The sequence below is a fragment of the Arvicola amphibius genome, chromosome 7, assembly GCF_903992535.2.
Source record: "Arvicola amphibius chromosome 7, mArvAmp1.2, whole genome shotgun sequence".
Lineage (NCBI taxonomy): Eukaryota > Metazoa > Chordata > Mammalia > Rodentia > Cricetidae > Arvicola > Arvicola amphibius.
In genome coordinates this window covers 11194948-11207617 of record NC_052053.1, presented here as the reverse complement: position 1 = coordinate 11207617, position 12670 = coordinate 11194948, and the positions used below count along the sequence as shown (strand labels likewise).

The 12670-nt window shown below is 48.2% G+C and overlaps 1 protein-coding gene across 1 annotated transcript in view; it reads right to left on the bottom strand.

Moving 5' to 3' along the window:
- Wipf1 (WAS/WASL interacting protein family member 1) overlaps positions 1-12670 on the bottom strand; it is a 105801-nt gene that overhangs the window by 81510 nt on the left and 11621 nt on the right. The gene's annotated exons all lie outside the window — the stretch shown is intronic.

The window sequence follows — 12670 nt, the reverse complement described above, 5'->3', positions numbered from 1 at the left end:
TGTAGGCTGAAGATGGATGCCCCAACATTGCAGAGGAACTGTGGGTGACTGTCCAGGCAGTCAGCTGTTCCTGTCATTTCTCACATTTTTTGGAAGTTGGGTACTTGCACTTCCTGCTTACTCAGTTAGTATTATTTCCTTCTCTGGTCTCTGATGGAGTTAAAGATTAGATAGGTATAGTTTTCCTTGTTACCAGATTCAGAAGAGAAATTCACTAAAGAAATGTAAAGTAGGGCTGGAGAGATGGCTCAGTGGTTAGAGCACTGCCTGCTCTTCCAAAGGTCCTGAGTTCAATTCCCAGCAACCACATGGTGGCTCACAACCATCTGTAATGGGGTCTGGTGCCCTCTTCTGGCATGCAGGCATACATGGAGGCAGAATGTTGTATACATAATAAATAAATTTTTAAAAAAGTAAATTTTAAAAAAGAAGAAGAAGAAATGTAAAGTATATAAGGTTGAGAGACATAAAAAGACAGTTTGGGAAATACAAGTTAGATTAGAAAGTGAATTAGGTACAACCTTTTGGACTCACCAAGACAGGATAAATATGAAATATTTTCTCTGAATTTGTCAATTGTTAACGGCCTAGACATTGTTAATATATTTATTGCCTGTATATGTTTCATATAGCTATTGTACTTATTGTAAATAGTTTTTCTTATGTTAGTTATAGCTTTCTTTTTTAATTTTTTAATTTTTAGACAGATGGGGAACAATTTGAATGAAAAATGTCCCCATGAGACCATGTATTTGACCGCACGATCCCTGACTGATGGTGCTGGGTGAGCCGGTTACAGAGCCTTTAGGGGATGAAGCCTTGCTGGAGGAATGACTGTCACTGTGGGCAGGACTCGAGGCTTATAGCCTTACCCTGCTTCCTACTTCTCTCTCTCTGCTTTCTGTGTTCAACAAAGATGTGATCTCTTAGCTTCCTGCTGCTGAGCCTGCCTGCTGCCATGTCATGCCCCCCACCCCCGCATCATTACAGACCATTCCCTTGGAACTGGAAGCCAGGTAAGCTCTGGCCATGATATTGAACACAATGGATGACGAAACTAATACACACACATATTATGCAAATATATATATATATATATATTATTAACTCCACACATAAAAGGGAATAAGAAATTATTACACAGGATGAATTTATGTGACAAGCCAAAGTTTTTAAGTAACTTTTAAATGAAATAGCAGATTCAAAAAAAAAATAGCCAAGTTGGCAAGATAGCTCAGTGGGCGAACAGCTTGTCACCAAGCCTGGCACCCTGAGTCCATCCTGGAAGCCAACTAGTGAGTGGGAAGGAAAGAGCCACTGACTCACAAAGTGTTCTCTGACCCCCACACACTGTGACATGCCTGTGTCTTCTCTCTCTCTCTCTCTCTCTCTCTCTCTCTCTCTCTCTCTCTCTCTCTCTCTCTCCCTCTCCCTCCTTCCCTCCCTGCCTCCCTCCCTCCCTTTCCCCTCTCTGAAGAGCTGTATTTTTAATAAAGAAAATAGGAACAGAATTGAAAGGATATAGAGGAACTGGTCCCATCAATGTCTACAACGTTTTCCCTCTGATGTTCTCTTTGGTTTTAAGACATTTTCCAACGAAAAGATTTTCCTCCCTCCCCCTCTTATTTTAAAAAGAGATTCCAGACCTGGCATTAACATTAAGGAGTCCAACCAAGAATGTTAGAGAACACTATAAAACGGAAGCTGCTTAAATTCCTAGGGTTGAGCATCCCTGCTGTAGAGCTCAGGAGGGACAAAGACACTAAGGAGACTCTGGGCTTAGCTGCCTGGACTAAATGTTCAGTTCTGTGTGAAAAATCTACCATCCCCCAATGAAGACACCGGGCAGCTCTTCCACACACAGCCTTGTGACGTGTCCATGGGCTAGCAGTGACCCAGTGTTTTTAACCCACACATCCAAACAGTTACAGACATGCAAATATATCCGAATGCTCTTGGAGACAGTTAATACACACCACAACACAATCTAGGGTATTCAGAGTCCTTTCGAAACCCCAAATATTAGGCACATACATTAGCATGGTTGTCCGCTATGACGAGAAAGATGGCTACGATTGCCCTGACTTGGTGGAGCTCAGATTCCTCCCCTGACTTGGCAGAACTCTGATTCCTCCTCCTCACGGATGGTCCTTCAGAAAGAGGAACTGTTGTTTAAGAACCTGGCCTAAGCCAGGCAGTGGTGCCACACACCTTAAATCCCAGCACTCAGGAGGCAGAGGCAGGCGGATCTCTGTGAGTTTGAGGCCAGCCTGCTCTACAGAGCGAGTTCCAGGACAGACTCCAAAGCTACACAAAGAAACTCTGTCTCAAAAAAAAAGCAAAAAAGAAAAAAGAAAAAGAAAAAAGAAGAACCTTTGATCTTTAAAAAACAATCAAAACCAAAATGCCAACAACTATTTTAATACTTTATAATGAACTAAAGGCATGGATTTTTTTTTAATAAATAAACTCTTGTAGGTAAAATTATCAATTTTTTTTAGAATTTATCATGTTTTCTTTGAATTAACATGTCTTGTATGTTGGAGACTTTGAGTGAGGAAGTGGATTTAGGGAGGATCTGACAGTGTGAATGCTGCATGCAGAGAAAGAGAAAGATCCATTCCGGGGTCTGTCAACCTCCAGGTCCTGAGTGGAGGACCATGACCTCAAGGATAAACACCCACGTCCTGTCCACTGCTGAGGCTGGGCATGCACGCCTACCACACACGGCCAAGAGCAAACACAAGTGTTAAAAACTGGAAGTACCGCTCGGGAGACAGAGGCAGGCAGGTCTCTGAGTGTGAGGCCAGCCTGGTCTATAGAGTGAGTTCTAGGACATCCAGTGCTACACAGTGAAACCCTGTCTCTGAAAATAAGATTTAAAAGATGGAAGTCCAGGGGCTGCAGAGAGGGCTTTCCATGGAGGCATGAGAACCCAGGTTCAGAGCCCTAGCGTCCACATAATAATGGGGCAGGTGGGATGGCAGGTGGGATGGATGGGTACCTAGGGCTTCCTGGCCAGCAAGCTTCACAGAGCTGGTGAGTCCCAGGTTCAAACAGTGTCTCAAAAATACAATAGCATTTTCACCTTGTATTAGAGAAAAGCTTGGCATAGGAGAAGCGGGGTTTGCAATAGAAGAAATGCTGGGGATTATGTTGACCACTCCAAGAGGGAAATGGGGGCAATGGGCTTGGTGTGCAGTAGGAATGAGCACCCGATGACCACTAGGTTGTGCCTTCTTCTCACGGGGATTTTATTTAGTGCGTATTGAATAAGTGTTACCTGGGTGGGTGGACAAATGACCAAGGCTGGCAGGCGGGTCTGACGGCGGTCTGACACAGCAGGCGTGTATCCGAGTGTGGAGCTCCCATCAGAACTAGGCAGTGGTGGGCCCGAAGCGTGAGTGACTGATTAAAACATAAACCAGACCCCGTCACCCCACTGACCGTTCCAATTAGAGTTCAGGCCTCAGCTCTGTCCATGCCCACATCTCTGACTTGGCCGTGCACCCCCCTCCGCCAAGCCCATACTCCCTCTTTCTTTTTCTGCGATGTGTCCAGCTTGTTCTCACCTCAGGAACCTTGCATTTGGAACTCTGCCTGACACACACCTCCCCAGACATGTACCGTGTGTCTGCTCCCTGACCACGCCTATCTCAAATCCTTAATTGCATCTTTAGATGGAGTTTCTTGAATCCCAAACAGCATCTCCACCATTCTCTAACCAATCATCTGGTCAGCTTATCACTACCTTAATTTACCTAAATTACGCATTCTCTGGCTTGCTCTTCTTTCTCCCTTGTAGAATGTAAGCAAGCTTCATGGTAAGTGACCCACAAATGCCTGCTGAACAAATACAGGCAACAAAAGGAGGCTGTAGACAGGTAAGGAGGTGCAAAGTGGCTGGAAAGCCGGATCCAGCTCTATGGGTTAGTGCATGTGGGTCCCGTCTGGGTCACTGTGGCTGTCTCAAGCCACGCCGTCAAAGGACAAATGGGCTGAGACGCTGGGGAAATGTGTCACATGACCTTCTTACACCCCAAGTAACCTTCCACATCAGTGGCAGTGTGTGTGTGTGGTGTGTGTGTGACCTTCAACTCTGTCTCCTGGATGGTACTTTAGCTGGAAACCTTAGGAAGACAGGAAGCCAAAACACAGGCTCTCTGCTCAGCAGAAACAGAGACTCTCAACAACACTACAGATGTAGGCCTCTCTCACGTTCTTCTCATCCTGGTTCTATAGAGTGAGGAAATCCACACATCCTGAACCTTGGCTAATTCTGAGTGTCTTGAGGTAAGGATCAGACATATAAGGTTCTGATGGACCGTGTGATTTCCAGCCCAGACTCGGCAAGCTCACTGTAAACACACTCCCTCTGAAGGGAATAGTAGGGCGCTCGGGCCAGAAAGTTCTGCACCACAGACCCAGAAACAAAACAAATGAAGAATGTGTTCCCTGCTAAGATTTGGCATTCATCAGCCCACTGTCTTGATTTTGTGAGATTTTTTTCCAGAAAGGATTTGGGAGAAATACTTATTATTATGAGAACATTAATTCAATACCTTTAATGACTAAACATGCATATATTCTAATCTGCTCAGATTCGTCTTTAGGAAAACTCTCTACTTAACAAAATTAGCCTTAAACCCCCCCATCAGTGGGGGCTGGGTAGTGGAGGAGGCAGGGGAAGTAGAAGAGTCTGGGTAAGCAGGGCTCCTTCAGTGATCTCTGGAATTAGGGTCAAAGTCGAGAGGTGGGAGAAAAAAGCAGTCCTCAGAACCGTTTACGGGGGCCAGGGCAACAGACAAGGCTAGAGAAAGCCCCTCTCCTGAGCCGAATTAGGAGCTGATTGTACGCATTTGTGGGGCCAACACTGACAGCCCCAAGGAGCTCGGAAGGACATGCGCTAGCAAAGGGTTTGCTTGGCAGAGGAAATTAAACAATTTCCCCTCCCAACTTCACAGAGAACAGCGCAGAAGTCCCTCCACAGCCCCCATTTTTTCGTAGATCAGAGAGAAAGATTATAATAAACAGTGGGAACAGAACTCAGGAATGTGAGGTCCCCTTAGTCCACCAGTCTCGGCCCTCTAGGGACTAGCTGTAAGCTACAAATTCATTTTGTTTATTAAGGCCTTACTGTGAAATATGCCAAGCCCTGCCCTGCCTGGGCACGGAAAAGCAGAACTTAGGAGTGATTCCACACGGCAAAGTCACTGTGGTAGAAAACACGGGAAAGGGCACAGCGGGTTTTCTCTGTTTCCCCTCACCACCACGCTCCTCTGCTTTGGTGAGTGCAGCCGCGCCATGGCCTCGGCTAATCTAGAAATTGCTTCCATGTGCAGGCACAGGAAAGAATGTCCTCACTGGCTGCCTGGAAAGGAAACTCTGGGCAGCCACTCCTTCCTGCCAGAAAACGCTTCTCAGGCCAGAGAGAGCCACAGGCATCTGAGCTGAGATCACACACATCTCCAGCCTCCCCCGTTTATGGGTGAGGAAACTGAGGCCGGGCCAAAGAGACAGGAGAAGAACTGGAGAAAGAATCTGAAAATGCCTCCTTCATGTGTGCGCTCTCTCTCTCTCCTCTCTCTCTCTCTCTCTCTCTCTCTCTCTCTCTCTCTCTCTCTCTCTCTCTCTCTCTCTCTCTCTCTCTCTCTCTCTCGGATGTAGCTAACCGGGTCTGACATACTACGTCTCATGTTATAGGCAGCATTTAAGTGGGATAATGAGCAGAACTTACTTATGCAGGGGTGCTATAGAGGGGAGGAGAGGGTGCCAAGGATGGCTCTCCACTCTGTGTGAGACCGTACCAGGGTCTCCACTGTCCTTGACTCTTCAGCCTCAATGCCCCATTAGTGCTAGAGTGGTCCTACACCCAGAACAAAGACACCAAGAAAATCAGTACCCCCTTTTCCACAGAAACCTACCATCTATAAATCAGGTTGACTGAGCGTGAGTCAGATCATCCAGAATGCTGACCGTGGAGGGGAAGCTTAGTCCAGGCTCAAAAGAACAGCACTGGAGGTCAGGATGTGAGGACCAACTCCCACCCTGCCTACAGGCATGACCGTACACACGCACACGAAAAAGAACGTTACCTAATTCATACTAATTTCCCAATGGCTAGCACATCACACATCTGCCCCACACCCAATTCATTCCAGACTACCCTCGGTGTTTTCAAGGTTTGCCATACAGAGGACCTGAAGCCCAGGTGAGTCTGGGCAGTCCTGTTACATAACCCGATCTTTTCCACCCTGTTCTCTACTACATTGATCAAATGTGTCAAAGGGCCCTTTGGATAACACTTCATTGGCAATAGTGCTATCTATAATTAGAATTAGTACTACCTTAGTTGAAAGTATCTGTTTTTCTTTTCTCTGTGTGGTATGTGTGAGGTGTGTGTGTGTGGGGGGGGGTGTTGAACCCAAGGTCTCACACACTTAGGGCAGGCACTGAGACACATCCCCAGCACATCAAAGCCATGCAATGAACACCTCATGCCTACATAAGAAACACAGAATCGGAGATATAACACAGCCTGGATCCTATAACATGCTCCTTCCTAGGGGACTCATAGCAAAGCATCATTTAAGCTTCTATTTCACTATTAACTTACACTATTTTCAGATATAACGCTATGGCAACCATCACACACCCATGAGACTATAGGCAACTGTGAATTGTGAACGGTTTCCATGTCCTTTTTGCATGGGCAAACCAAGCTCAGACAAACAAATGTTTCCTGTCCAAAGAGAATGAGGGTCCGCGTGTTCTCACTCCATCAGCTGTAATTTCCACTCCCTCCCATAGTGCTCCATCACCGCCTCCTCCCCAGCCCTCAGGACTGCAAGGGAGGCAAACCTCGTCCAGTACCACACAGTCTGTGCCACTAGGTCCTGCAGAACTCTGAGGAAACTTCCCTGAGACTGGTTTACACCTGCCTGACAAATGCTTGTTCAAACTGGCATTTCTCACACAGCAAGCCGCTGCCCATTCCCTGATGGATTCCAACCAGCTTTTCCTTGTCTTTTCTATTACTAGGTCAGAGGCCAACTCCAGAGAGTTGGTTCTCTCCTTCCGCCTTCATGTGCGTTCCTAGGGTTGTACCCAGGTCACCAGGCTCAGTGCCAAGCACCTTTATCTTGCTGGCCCCAGCTTTTCTCATGCTTAAGAACAGGCTAGAACTTAAAGACACATACCTGCTTCCAAGCCTGATGACCTCAGTCAAGTCAGTAAAACAATAGAGAAATAAAAACCAGCCAGAATAGAAAATGTATATTTGGAATTGTTTCATGAAACTTTTGGTTTTTTGTTTGTTTTCGTCTGTCCGTCCGTCCATCCGTCCATCCACCTACCTACCCACCCATACATCCGTCTATCCACCTATCTCTGCATTCACCCACCCATCTATCCATCCGGTCCTTTCTCTGTGTGTAAATCTTTATTTGTCTTTTATGGCCCTGAAACCATTCCAGTCCTGGACCCCACTAGGGCTGGGGAATTGCTGGTTGTCAGGGTACATACACCATCTGCAGCTTTTCCCCTTAGATCCCCATAGTTAATTTTTCCCTCGCAGGCTGTAGCGCCTTAGCTAGACCTTGAAGGAATCTAAAGAGCTGTACCTCAAAAGATCTTGAATACTCTATCCATCCATCCACCCACCACCCGTCCATCCATCCATCCATCCATCCATCCATCCATCCATCCACCTGTCCGTCCGTCTGTCCGTCCATCCACCCACCCATCCGTCCACCCATCCACCCATCCATCCATCCATCCATCCATCCATTCACCTGCTGTCCATCCATCCACCCACCCATCCGTCCACCCACCCACCCTTCTGTCCATCCACCCACCCACCCACCCATCTGTCCATCCATCCACCCACCCACCCGTCCATCCATCCATCCGTCCATCCATCCGTCCGTCCACCCACCAGTCCATCCGTCCGTCCACCTACTAGTCCGTCCGTCCATCCACCCACCCACCCACCCTTCTGTCCACCCACCCACCCACCCACCCATCCATCCATCCATCCATCCATTTGTCCACCCACCCATCCACCATTCACCTATCATATACCCAGCTTCAATGGAAAATGTATCTTTTACTCTGGACCACAGCCAAAGTGGGTTTCAAAGCACTGGCTCAGATAGTTTCTTTACACGCTAACTGTGCTTACAGCGGATCCTATTTTCAGATGCCGCCCCACTATCCCCTTCATGTTTATAATTTATTTTGGTGTAGGCAAGGGCCCCTACTCTGAGCATGCTCCATTTGCACTTTTTCTTGCTTAAACTTACAGATTCCTTTTTGTTTGGTTGGTTTTGGGTGGTTTTATGGTTTGTTTTTTGGAGACAGGGTCTTACTATGCAGTCCTGGCTTTCCTGGAGCTCACAGGGAACAGCCTGCCTCTGCCTCCAGAGTGCTGGGATAAAAAGCATGCACCACCTCTCCTGGTTCCACTTACAGATTCTTACATTAGTAATAACTAAAAAAAAAATGACTCTGGGAAGAATTGAAGTAACCTCACATCTGTTTCCTTGCCCCCTAGAATCTACACAGTGCAAACTCCCTTGGTCATAGAGCTCAAATTAGGGCTGTGTTTATTCCTAAAGTTGTTCTGCTGTGGGCCCTTCTGATTTACCTCATGGGAAAAAAAAAAGGAGGAAGTTCCTGGGCCATCTTATGCAATAAGATCAGCGACAGCCCACTCTGCTCTCTGGTTCCTCTAAGCAAGAAAGCCATTACCGATTTTGAGGGAGTTCACCGATTTATGCTTGGACTAGGGCAGGAAAAGATGGAGCTTGTTTAGTTACAAGGCCCAGGCAGCCTTCTTCCGGACTGTTTGAAAGAAAGGTGAAAGCCACTCTCGGCAACATCCAGTTCTAAGACAGTACTTCACATGCCCAGAGGCCTGGCTTCCCAGGAGGCCAGCTGACTGCGCACAGTGACAGTCTCAGGAGCAGGACTCAAAGTGGCATTGTGATCAAAGACAAGGCAGGCAGAAAACACGGACCTCAGAAACTTCTAAATCAGAATCCTAGCTCCACCTCTAGTTTCTTAATTTTAGGATGGTCTGAGTCATACCAGAGAAACAGAGAGACTGGGGAAAGACCTCTCAGTCTACACAGTGCTTGCAACACAAGCCTAAGGACCCACATTACAACCCTAGAAACCACATCCAAGGCCAGGTGTGAACCAGTGCTTCCAATCCCAGTGCCAGAGAGGGGGAGACAGGAAGCATGCTGAGGCTCGCAGCCTGGCCAGCCTAGCCAAACTAGCAAGCCCAAGGTCTTGTCTCAAAAGGCAAGGTGGACAGATGCACAGTTGAACTCTGGCCTCGGCAAACATACACACATGTACAGCCTTCCACACATACATCAGAAGGAGGGAAGGGAAGGAGGGAGGGAGGGATGGAAGGAGAGAGGGAGGAAAGGAGGGAGGGAGGGAGGGATGGAAAGAGAGAGGGAGGGAGGGATGGAAAGAGAGAGGGAGGGAGGGATGGAAAGAGAGAGGGAGGGAGGGAGGGAGGAGGGAGGGGAGAAGGGAAGGAGGAAGGGAAGTAGGGAAGAAGGGAGGGAGGAAAGGTAGGCAGGGAGATGCTCAAATTCTATTGCCCTCTGCTGCAGAACAATGACTGACCCACTGACGTGAAGCTGGACCCCACATCAGATAGGGTGAAAAGAGGGCGTGACTATACTCGGCCTGCTCTTGAAGCGCTTTGTTTTGTTTTTGTCTTTTCCTGGGACTGAAAGGATAACCAGGAGGTCTTCCGGCCCAGGAATCCCTGGGGCAGCCGACAGTGTTACAGGCCCGATGGGAAGGAAGGGACTATTTCTCATCCGGTTTACGAAGCACAGTGCTCTGCAGCTGTTACGGAGAATTCCTTCCACATCTCCTCTCTGGCCTTGCCCTTTCAGTTCCCCCAGATGCTCTTCCTGTGGAGAGAACTGCGCAGAATCAGGGCTGAAAGGGGCCCCGGCCAGGGAAACCTCACAGCTCCCTCAACCCCAGCCTAGTGCCTGGGACTGGGTTGAGGACCTCCTGCTCAGAGGTGCACCCTAAGACCACCCCCCCCCCATGCCCTGAAGATCCCAAAGCCATTGTTCTACAGGCACAAGGATGTTTTATAGCCATCTTGTTGGCCTGGGCAAATAAAGGCTATCATGGTCCTGACTGGTACTGGTGGGGTTTAAACCTGGTGGGGAGACCTCCCTAGGCTGCCTGAGCCTCCTCTAGGAAAGGCTTCAAGCTCCATTCTGGAGCCTGGCAAGAACCCAACGTTCCTGGCCTCTCCAGTCCCAAGGCCGGTAGGCCCACAGCTGGCTGAGTCCAAGCCCTGAGCAGCTGGGCTTGAGATGCAGTTCTCTCTGCAGGAAGGAAGAGACCATTTCCCTCTCCTGTCCCAGCCCCATCACTGAACTCCGCTGTGAATTGAGCCAACTTAACCATCACCTCCTAAACAACTAACTGGGCCAGGGGGAGCTGGAGACGGGTCTGCACTCTCCTCCTAGGATGGTCCAGAGCAAGCTGTGTCATGTGGACTCACGGCTCAGCTGCCACTTGACGCCACTGCCCTCCCTGTTTCTTGCTATTTATCCTGGATGTGATGGGTTTTCCTACATTCATCTTTGAGAACCTGATAACCACGCTCCTGCCCAGTGAAAAACAGACTATGACTCTCCTGCAGCTTAATAAGAAATTCATTTGTGGTATACTAAACAAACTCAGGCAGTGAGGGAAGACTGAATTAGTATTTAGCAGGATCGTGTTCTTGTCTGAACTCTGTAACCAACGGGACCCTGGCCTGATCTGGGACACCTGACTTCTCATGTGTTTTCTTCACCTGCCAAATGACAGAATAATTAATCTCTGAACAGATTTCCATCACTAGCACCTTAGAACAGTTTTCACTTGAACACTGTACGAGAGGTCTTAGACAGATCTTCCGATGCTCCCCAAAGACTTTCTTCCCGACCAGGGACTGCCGCAGCTTTGGGGGTGCTCAGGATGTGTGTCTGTGACAGATGCTAACACAGCAGAGCACAGTTAATGTTGGACCCAAACCACACCAACAACGAGCTGAGGGATCAGTAGTTGGTTCCCAAATTGTCCAGCTCCTATTTGTACGGTGAGTTGGTGGCCCTAACCCAGAAGTCTGCAGGAAAACAGAAGGGCAGAAAGCCCAGGTCACAGCCTCAGGACACCATGCCAGTGTTCAGCTGGCTGCCTGAGGAAACATGGGCCACCTTCTAGCTTGAAGATCAGTTTCCTGAAGAGACAAGAAGGAGAGCTTCATAGCTCAGACTGGATGAAGAGCACCTGACCCAAACTGAATCTCACCCCTACCGAGTTTGTTAAGTGACACCAGGCAAATGGAGTAACCTCAAATTCCCCACCCAGAAATGGGGGCTCTACCAGTGGCTGCCCCGTGAGTGGCTGTGTGGCTCCAGCAAGTTTATTCAGAGGACGCAAAACACTGTTGTTGGGCTGGCATGATGCTATCAGAGAAAGGCATTCACAACCTGAGTTCAGTCCCCAGGACTCATATGGTAGCAGGGGAGAGCGTCCGTCCCAAGAGCTGCCCTTTGACCTCCACCTGCACACCATGCCCTGCACGAGCTCACACATATACACACAAAATAAAAATTTTAGAATGCAAAAAATAAGAATATTATTGTTACTGTATTATCATTATTTCTCCAAAAATGGTTATTGGAAATCTAAATAGGAATAATTCACCCCAATTTCTAAGACCATGGCAGAGTACAAGCGAGAAATACCCAGATCAAGAAGAAATTAGGAGATGGCCAACTCTTTGTTATTGACGAAATAAGTACAACTTTGGTATATGGAGTTTAGCCGTGCACTGATATCCAATATAACTGGGAGGTGTCGATTCCTTGGCCTGTTTAATTGGCATCAAGTTACTAAGATTTCAATGTCCCAGGTTCTAATTGTTAATAAGGCATTAAGAGCAGGTCAAGCCAAAACAACTGCTCTAGAACACACCATTTCACCCAGCTAGTAGCCTGAGCACGTCCTATGTGCACTGAAGTTGTGATTCTGCACCATCTGGCATCTCGTCATCCAGAGGCGAGACAGGTACTCGACAGACTGTGCAAGAAACTAAGGCATGCGCCACGCTGAAAGGCAATGGGAATGTTTGGATGGAGGACACGCAGGCTAAAACTTGAGGATGACGGGGAGCTTGCAAGGTGAGGAGGAAGAAGGAGTCCTCTACACAAAGAACGGGGCTGGGCAGTCAGGAGATGGTAGTCTATTACGTCTCCTTCGAAGCCACAGCTTAGTCTGGTCACCAGTTCTAGGCACTGCCCTCCCCAGCAACCTGTCACAAGGGCTTCCCACCCCTACTGAGGAAGACTGGGTTGCTGCTCTTCTCCCCCTGCCTTCCCGCTGAGCCTCTCCTGGAAGCTCAGAAGGGCCTGGCTTCTAGCTTTCTTTCATTGCTTAGACTCTGCACCTTCCCCATCCCCAGGAACCTGCAGGGTTTTCCTCTCCACCTCTGTTACTAGGACCAGGGATGGGAGGGAGACGAAGCTACTGGGACTCCACTCCACTCTCGGGCATCTGGTTTTATAGGGAAACCAAACGTCAGTGTGCAGAGACGGAACTTTCCCATGCACAGCTGGAAGCTCTGTCCCGC